Raw genomic sequence first — 9,702 nt, 5'->3', positions numbered from 1 at the left:
ATATTCCAGAAAAGTGTCTGCTCTGGACTACCCCACTACTAACGAGCGATCTAGAAGGGGGCATTGCTGATATTTGTTCTAAAATGCTGCTTTGCCAAGAGCTGTTCTAGGAACCCCAACTGTTGATGTGTGCCCCAGAATATTAATGTATTGATGGCTGCCCTTGAATATTCAGTAGGTGATGAAAGATGGCGAGTTGGTGGCTGTTTTTTGCAAAATTCCATCCTTGATGTCCGAGACTGAATGTTCCCCAGCTGGTGTTTGTCCCAATGTATGCCACTGCTGGTGTCTGTTCTGGAATCCATGTTAAGCGTGTTCTGATGTAGTCCGTACCTGATGCCTGTTGTGGAACATGCCCTTGCTTATCTGCAATGCAGAACACGAGAGTGATGTTGCATAGTGTGTGATATTCCATTGCAGATGATTAAAGCTGAATGCTGCTTCTCGGGTTCCCGTTACACGCTGATACGCCGTTGTTTCTCCTGCATCTCCAGAGCCTGTACTCTTTACCCTGCTGCACCTTCCAGTTGTCAGGATGGCCGAGCGGTCTAAGGCGCCAGACTCAAGAGCTGATTCTCTTTCCCAGCTGGGTGTTCTGGTCTCCAATTGGAGGCGTGGGTTCAAATCCCACTTCTGACACAACCTTTTTTTTTTTTTTTTGCAGCCGCTTTCGGATCGGGGTGATTCGCGCCACGGTATATAGACGGTCCTTAAACTTGCCAATCCTGACAGATCGCTCTAACTTGTAGGGGTGCGCACGGAGGGTGGGAAGAGCTGGGCTGTTGTCTTCAGGAAACACGTCACAGGAGGCGGGCTGAGCCCTGGCCACTGATTGGTGGTAAATCCCACTAGTTGCGCGTGAAGGACTGGAGCTGAGATGTATTCATTGGGCCATAGAGTACTGTAGGAGAGAGATCTGCGAGAGGACGTAACTTGAGTTTATTTTGCAGGTGACCTAGGTGTGTAAAATAAAATGTGAAAAATATCAGTAAAAGAATGCCGCGCCCAACGTGGGGCTCGAACCCACGACCCTGAGATTAAGAGTCTCATGCTCTACCGACTGAGCTAGCCGGGCTGCTGGTCACACAGTCTGCTGGTCGCCCTTTTCTTAGCACACCATTCCTAACTGGACAGCCTGTGAAGGGAGAGAGCAATGTGTGCTTGCATGTTTATGTGTGCTGCCTGTATGCCTGCACTTTATGTACGTGCATCTTTACGCAGCCGCTATGTCTCTGTGTTTGTCCATGTCTGCAGATATTTGTGGCGCTTCCCTTAATATGGTTATGTTATTGGTATCTTTCTGTGTAAGTTTATGTATGTCTACACATCTTTACTATGTGTGCAGCTAGCTTCCTCTTCCTACATGTGTCTCTGAAGTAAGTCTCTATGGATAAGTAGACCGTGTGTGTCTGTATCTGTGCGTGTGTGCCTGTGCACAGCCAAGCACACACTCGTTTGCGTCATTAAGACATGTACTGACCATAATCTACCCCCTATGCCATTCACAGATACTAGAAATCCAGGACCCCGAGATACAGGCTAAGAGTGGGTACAAAAAGAGCCCCATGGTCTGCCTGCGATCTCATACAGGAGCAGCTGTGTTAATAGCAGACTGGAGCAATACAGAGAGCTTTGTCCTGGCGGTGAGCCCTTATTGTAGCAGGCTTTTACTTGCAGATAAGCCCAGGGACGCCGTCAGGCCCTTTCAATCTTTGCAAATTAAAGTGGCCTCAAGTCTTGGGCAAGGGTATGGGGGGCAGCGACTTCCCCCATGTTTGCAGGATTTACAGACGTGTTATCACCTCATTGCCTCCAAACACTTGTTCCTCCACATCAGCCTCTTGCTGACAAAGAAGGGTTTATTGCTCTTCAGTGGGCAATTCATGTTTAGTATCCCTGCTGGATGGCCGTCTCCTGATAATCAGCGGCTAGTAACCTTCCCTTTTCACCATTGTAATGTATGCACCCCAGGAGTGCCCCAGACTGTTTTCGCTCTCAGCAGGGGGCCACCAACCATCATGTTGAAATGGGCAACCAAACATCTTCAGCAGGGCCTGGGTAGGCCAACACAGGGAACTATGTCCTGTCAGTGAGCTCTTACAGCAGCAAGCTGCTAATGCCAGGTTGGTGCAATATACAGAACTATAGCCTGGCTGTGAGATAACACAGATCAGGCTCTTGGTGGCAAACAGGCCCAGTATAGAGAGCTCTGGCTCGGCTGTGAGCTAATACAAGGCAGGCAGTTAACGGAAGACTGAGTTAACGCCGATAGCCACAGTGTCTTGAATCGGTCCTGGAAGGTCTGGGATCGCTGTAGGACGCTAAAACGGTCCTGGCACGTAACTGTTGGAACATGTCTTAGCGGTCTAGTAGCTCACCAACAGGGCCACCGCCATGTATATCCCGAAGTCAGGGGATTGCATCAGTGCGTTGCAACCCTGCTCAACTGTAAGGTGAGACGCTAGTTTCCCGCTTTCATTCGGCTTTCTGGCCGCTCTGGGTTCCGTTGCTCTAACGGCTCCCTCTTGCTCTTTCTTTCCACCTTTGTGCTGCGCGCTCCGCGCTCTTCTCCTGTCTACCTTCCCTTTGCCCGGCCGCTCGGCCACTGCATGCTCTCTTGTCTGTGGCAGTCTCCTGTTGTTCACCCAGTCTCTGGGGACTCTTCCATTTCCTGCTTACCTTGTAATAACATCGAGGTTCCAGTCCGTTTTCATTCCTTTCCTAGGACGTTACCCCGCTCTTCAGTAAGCATCCTTGCTGTGCATTCTGGACCCTATAGTCCATTCCTCTTACCTGTGACTGGCCATTCAGGTTGAAGTCTTTCTCCGGTGGTCTATCTGCTCGAATACTCTACTCATCCATCACCCGACCGTTGGAACAACTGCTTTAGCGGCCATCCTGTTACCAAACCAAACCTACCTGCACTAGCTAAGGATACCTGGGTATTTCTGCCTGTCGGCTTTTCCCTGGAGTGGGGTTGGCTCCCCGGAGACCCCACTGCCAGGCTTTTTGCATATTAGTCAAAGTGGCCGCTGGGGGAGCCCGCCCTTACCTCTTCCAAAAGAAGGGAAAGAAGAAGACAGCACCTCAGAGGGGACAGAAGTAGATTGCGTCCTCTGACGACTCCTCATAAACACCAGGTGAGGAGTCGGAGGGAGAGGCTTGTATAGTCACCAAAAGTAACCCCATAGATTCTGAGACACGGCCTGGCTGGGCACTCTTACAGGAGCAGGCTGTTATTGGCAGCTCGGCCCAATACAGAGAGCTTTAGCCTGGCTCTCAGATAATACAGACCAGGCTGTTGTGGGCAGACAGACCCAGTACAGAGAGCTCTGGCTCGGCTTTGAGATAATACAAGGCAGGCAGTTAACGGCAGATTTGCCTGACACTGGGAGCCATGGCATGCCTGCGAACTCCTACAGGAAGAGGCAGTTAATGGCAGATTGGTCCAGTAGAGAGGGCGCTTTCCCATCTGTGATCCGGATTGAGCATGCTGTTAATGGCAGATTGGTCCATACTGACAGCCACGTCATAGCCTTGAGATTCTTCAGGAGCACGACTCTGCGTTTTGCACCTTTCCACAGTCCACGGACAGGACCCTGCTTAGCCTTGGAATAGCTGCAGAGACTACATGCACCCTATCTCTTCTTGCCCAAAGGCATCCGCACTCTAGTGCATGGCACTGGGCTGGGCTGCATTAGGGCTCTCAGACCCCACCTCTGCGAGAGTCCTCTAGTTTAACCATCTTTTGCAGGTCCTTTACAGTCCACCGCAGTATATCACCGAAGTTCAGATCTACCAAAGTTGTAAACGTTTTTATTGCTGATGTCACTGGCGAATATCTAGTGCTGATCTTTGTTCTAAAAAGTTCCTATGCTAAAGTCTTAACTACAATCGTCTAACTCGAATGGCCGTTGTGACATCACCCAGATATGATGGCTGTCCACAGCCTTGCTTAAGACTTTGGTGGTTTTTAGGTCTTCTCCAACTCCCTAAAATGAGAAAATTGGCCCATTTGATGACAACTTTTTTGTGCAAATGTGGGGTCCCCCTCCCCTTATCCACTCCCCATACTCTGCCATTCCCTTTACCTTTCCAAATTTAAATCAACCCTTTTATTAATGTCCCCCTCTATATACTGTATTTAACCTTTTAACTTGTCTTCCCCTGTCACCCTGCCTATCCACAGTATGCCTTCTGTTTTGTCAACAACAAAACTGCTGTCTAAAGGGTAGTCTGTTTTTACCCCTTCAAGATCACGGTATGCGATTCACAATACCTGTTCTAGAATATTCTGTTCCTAATAGCCATTGAGGTTTCTCTCATTGGCCATACCTGCCTGTAATAACTGGGTGCTGATAACATTTGTTTAGTGTTTAATTACTGCTGAATGCTTTCGTAGCGCCCTCTGTGGGTGTCCGTCCTAAAATATTCCAGAAAAGTGTCTGTTCTGGACTACCCCACTACTAACGAGCGATCTAGAAGGGGGCATTGCTGATATTTGTTCTAAAATGCTGCTTTGCCAAGAGCTGTTCTAGGAACCCCAACTGTTGATGTGTGCCCCAGAATATTAATGTATTGATGGCTGCCCTTGAATATTCAGTAGGTGATGAAAGATGGCGAGTTGGTGGCTGTTTTGCAAAATTCCATCCTTGATGTCCGAGACTGAATGTTCCCCAGCTGGTGTTTGTCCCAATGTATGCCACTGCTGGTGTCTGTTCTGGAATCCATGTTAAGCGTGTTCTGATGTAGTCCGTACCTGATGCCTGTTGTGGAACATGCCCTTGCTTATCTGCAATGCAGAACACGAGAGTGATGTTGCATAGTGTGTGATATTCCATTGCAGATGATTAAAGCTGAATGCTGCTTCTCAGGTTCCCGTTACACGCTGATACGCCGTTGTTTCTCCTGCAGCTCCAGAGCCTGTACTCTTTACCCTGCTGCACCTTTCAGTTGTCAGGATGAGCGGTCTAAGGGCCAGACTCAAGAGCTGATTCTCTTTCCCAGCTGGGTGTTCTGGTCTCCAATTGGGGGCGTGGGTTCAAATCCCACTTCTGACACAACCTTTTTTTTTTCCAGCCGCTTTCAGATCGGGGTGATTCGCGCCACGGTATATAGACGGTCCTTAAACTTGCCAATCCTGACAGATCGCTCTAACTTGTAGGGGTGCGCACGGAGGATGGGGAGAGCTGGGCTGTTGTTTTCAGGAAACACGTCACAGGAGGCGGGCAGAGCCCTGGCCACTGATTGGTGGTAAATCCCACTAGTTGCGCGTGAAGGACTGGAGCTGAGATGTATAGATTGGGCCATAGAGTACTGTAGGAGAGAGATCTGCGAGAGGACGTAACTTGAGTTTATTTTGCAGGTGACTTAGGTGTGTAAAATAAAATGTGAAAAATATCAGTAAAAGAATGCCACGCCCAACGTGGGGCTCGAACCCACGACCCTGAGATTAAGAGTCTCATGCTCTACCGACTGAGCTAGCCGGGCTGCTGGTTGCAATGTCAGCTGGTCACCCTTTTCTCAGCACACCATTCCTAACTGGACAGCCTGTGAAGGGAGAGAGCAATGTGTGCTTGCATGTTTATGTGTGCTGCCTGTATGCCTGCACTCTATGTACGTGCATCTTTACGCAGCCGCTATGTCTCTGTGTTTGTCCATGTCTGCAGATATTTGTGGCGCTTCCCTTAATATGGTTATGTTATTGGTATCTTTCTGTGTAAGTTTATGTATGTCTACACATCTTTACTATGTGTGCAGCTAGCTTCCTCTTCCTACATGTGTCTCTGAAGTAAGTCTCTATGGATAAGTAGACCGTGTGTGTCTGTATCTGTGCGTGTGTGCCTGTGCACAGCCAAGCACACACTCGTTTGCGTCATTAAGACATGTACTGACCATAATCTACCCCCTATGCCATTCACAGATACTAGAAATCCAGGACCCCGAGATACAGGCTAAGAGTGGGTACAAAAAGAGCCCCATGGTCTGCCTGCGATCTCATACAGGAGCAGCTGTGTTAATAGCAGACTGGAGCAATACAGAGAGCTTTGTCCTGGCGGTGAGCCCTTATTGTAGCAGGCTTTTACTTGCAGATAAGCCCAGGGACGCCGTCAGGCCCTTTCAATCTTTGCAAATTAAAGTGGCCTCAAGTCTTGGGCAAGGGTATGGGGGGCAGCAACTTCCCCCATGTTTGCAGGATTTACAGACGTGTTATCACCTCATTGCCTCCAAACACGTGTTCCTCCACATCAGCCTCTTGCTGACAAAGAAGGGTTTATTGCTCTTCAGTGGGCAATTCATGTTTAGTATCCCTGCTGGATGGCCGTCTCCTGATAATCAGCGGCTAGTAACCTTCCCTTTTCGCCATTGTAATGTATGCACCCCAGGAGTGCCCCAGACTGTTTTCGCTCTCAGCAGGGGGCCACCAACCATCATGTTGAAATGGGCAACCAAACATCTTCAGCAGGGCCTTGGTAGGCCAACACAGGGAACTATGTCCTGTCAGTGAGCTCTTACAGCAGCAAGCTGCTAATGCCAGGTTGGTGCAATATACAGAACTATAGCCTGGCTGTGAGATAACACAGATCAGGCTCTTGGTGGCAAACAGGCCCAGTATAGAGAGCTCTGGCTCGGCTGTGAGCTAATACAAGGCAGGCAGTTAACGGAAGACTGAGTTAACGCCGACAGCCACAGTGTCTTGAACCGGTCCTGGAAGGTCTGGGATCGCTGTAGGACGCTAAGACGGTCCTGGCACGTAACTGTTGGAACATGTCTTAGCGGTCTAGTAGCTCACCAACAGGGCCACCGCCATGTATATCCCGAAGTCAGGGGATTGCATCAGTGCGTTGCAACCCTGCTCAACTGTAAGGTGAGACGCTAGTTTCCCGCTTTCATTCGGCTTTCTGGCCGCTCTGGGTTCCGTTGCTCTAACGGCTCCCTCTTGCTCTTTCTTTCCACCTTTGTGCTGCGCGCTCCGCGCTCATCTCCTGTCTACCTTCCCTTTGCCCGGCCGCTCGGCCACTGCATGCTCTCTTGTCTGTGGCAGTCTCCTGTTGTTCACCCAGTCTCTGGGGACTCTTCCATTTCCCGCTTACCTTGTAATAACATCGAGGTTCCAGTCCGTTTTCATTCCTTTCCTAGGACGTTACCCCGCTCTTCAGTAAGCATCCTTGCTGTGCATTCTGGACCCTATAGTCCATTCCTCTTACCTGTGACTGGCCATTCAGGTTGAAGTCTTTCTCCGGTGGTCTATCTGCTCGAATACTCTACTCATCCATCACCCGACAGGTGGAACAACTGCTTTAGCGGCCATCCTGTTAGCAAACCAAACCTACCTGCACTAGCTAAGGATACCAGGGTATTTCTGCCTGTCGGCTTTTCCCTGGAGTGGGGTTGGCTCCCCGGAGACCCCACTGCCAGGCTTTTTGCATATTAGTCAAAGTGGCCGCTGGGGGAGCCCGCCCTTACCTCTTCCAAAAGAAGGGAAGGAAGAAGACAGCACCTCAGAGGGGACAGAAGTAGATTGCGTCCTCTGACGACTCCTCATAAACACCAGGTGAGGAGTCGGAGGGAGAGGCTTGTATAGTCACCAAAAGTAACCCCATAGATTCTGAGACACGGCCTGGCTGGGCACTCTTACAGGAGCAGGCTGTTATTGGCAGCTCGGCCCAATACAGAGAGCTTTAGCCTGGCTCTCAGATAATACAGACCAGGCTGTTGTGGGCAGACAGACCCAGTACAGAGAGCTCTGGCTCGGCTTTGAGATAATACAAGGCAGGCAGTTAACGGCAGATTTGCCTGACACTGGGAGCCATGGCATGCCTGCGAACTCCTACAGGAAGAGGCAGTTAATGGCAGATTGGTCCAGTAGAGAGGGCGCTTTCCCATCTGTGATCCGGACTGAGCATGGTGTTAATGGCAGATTGGTCCATACTGACAGCCACGTCATAGCCTTGAGATTCTTCGGGAGCACGACTCTGCGTTTTGCACCTTTCCACAGTCCACGGACAGGACCCTGCTTAGCCTTGGAATACCTGCAGAGACTACATGCACCCTATCTCTTCCTTCCCAAAGGCATCCGCACTCTAGTGCATGGCACTGGGCTGGGCTGCATTAGGGCTCTCAGACCCCACCTCTGCGACAGTCCTCTAGTTTAACCATCTTTTGCAGGTCCTTTACAGTCCACCGCAGTATGTCACCGAAGTTCAGATCTACCAAAGTTGTAAACGTTTTTATTGCTGATGTCACTGGCGAATATCTAGTGCTGATCTTTGTTGTAAAAAGTTTCTATGCTAAAGTCTGAACTACAATCGTCTAACTCGAATGGCTGTTGTGACATCACCCAGATATGATGGCTGTCCACAGCCTTGCTTAAGACTTTGGTGGTTTTTAGGTCTTCTCCAACTCCCTAAAATGAGAAAATTGGCCCATTTGCTGACAACTTTTTTGTGCAAATGTGGGGTCCCCCTCCCCTTATCCACTCCCCATACTCTGCCATTCCCTTTACTTTTCCAAATTTAAATCAACCCTTTTATTAATGTCCCCCTCTATATACTGTATTTAACCTTTTAACTTGTCTTCCCCTGTCACCCTGCCTATCCACAGTATGCCTTCTGTTTTGTCAACAACAAAACTGCTGTCTAAAGGGTAGTCTGTTTTTACCCCTTCAAGATCACGGTATGCGATTCACAATACCTGTTCTAGAATATTCTGTTCCTAATGGCCATTGAGGTTTCTCTCATTGGCCATACCTGCCTGTAATAACTGGGTGCTGATAACATTTGTTTAGTGTTTTATTACTGCTGAATGCTTTCGTAGCGCCCTCTGTGGGTGTCCGTCCTAAAATATTCCAGAAAAGTGTCTGCTCTGGACTACCCCACTACTAACGAGCGATCTAGAAGGGGGCATTGCTGATATTTGTTCTAAAATGCTGCTTTGCCAAGAGCTGTTCTAGGAACCCCAACTGTTGATGTGTGCCCCAGAATATTAATGTATTGATGGCTGCCCTTGAATATTCAGTAGGTGATGAAAGATGGCGAGTTGGTGGCTGTTTTGCAAAATTCCATCCTTGATGTCCGAGACTGAATGTTCCCCAGCTGGTGTTTGTCCCAATGTATGCCACTGCTGGTGTCTGTTCTGGAATCCATGTTAAGCGTGTTCTGATGTAGTCCGTACCTGATGCCTGTTGTGGAACATGCCCTTGCTTATCTGCAATGCAGAACACGAGAGTGATGTTGCATAGTGTGTGATATTCCATTGCAGATGATTAAAGCTGAATGCTGCTTCTCAGGTTCCCGTTACACGCTGATACGCCGTTGTTTCTCCTGCATCTCCAGAGCCTGTACTCTTTACCCTGCTGCACCTTCCAGTTGTCAGGATGGCCGAGCGGTCTAAGGCGCCAGACTCAAGAGCTGATTCTCTTTCCCAGCTGGGTGTTCTGGTCTCCAATTGGAGGCGTGGGTTCAAATCCCACTTCTGACACAACCTTTTTTTTTTTTTTTTGCAGCCGCTTTCGGATCGGGGTGATTCGCGCCACGGTATATAGACGGTCCTTAAACTTGCCAATCCTGACAGATCGCTCTAACTTGTAGGGGTGCGCACGGAGGGTGGGGAGAGCTGGGCTGTTGTCTTCAGGAAACACGTCACAGGAGGCGGGCTGAGCCCTGGCCACTGATTGGTGGTAAATCCCACTAGTTGCGCGTG

General features: G+C 49.4%; 2 non-coding genes across 2 annotated transcripts; both read left to right on the top strand.

Annotated features, from left to right (window-relative positions):
- Positions 1-529: 529 nt before the first annotated feature.
- On the top strand, positions 530-639 carry TRNAL-CAA (transfer RNA leucine (anticodon CAA)). Its single transcript has 2 exons — positions 530-567; positions 594-639. It is a non-coding gene; the product is annotated as a tRNA-Leu (tRNA).
- Positions 640-9,370: 8,731 nt separating this feature from the next.
- Positions 9,371-9,480, top strand: TRNAL-CAA (transfer RNA leucine (anticodon CAA)). The gene is made up of 2 exons: positions 9,371-9,408; positions 9,435-9,480. It is a non-coding gene; the product is annotated as a tRNA-Leu (tRNA).
- The last annotated feature ends 222 nt before the right edge of the window (positions 9,481-9,702 follow it).

The sequence above is a fragment of the Ambystoma mexicanum genome, chromosome 13, assembly GCF_040938575.1.
Source record: "Ambystoma mexicanum isolate Mex_15411 chromosome 13, UKY_AmexF1_1, whole genome shotgun sequence".
Lineage (NCBI taxonomy): Eukaryota > Metazoa > Chordata > Amphibia > Caudata > Ambystomatidae > Ambystoma > Ambystoma mexicanum.
The sequence above is the reverse complement of the archived record's forward strand: the minus strand, read 5'-3'. Positions and strand labels throughout refer to the sequence as shown.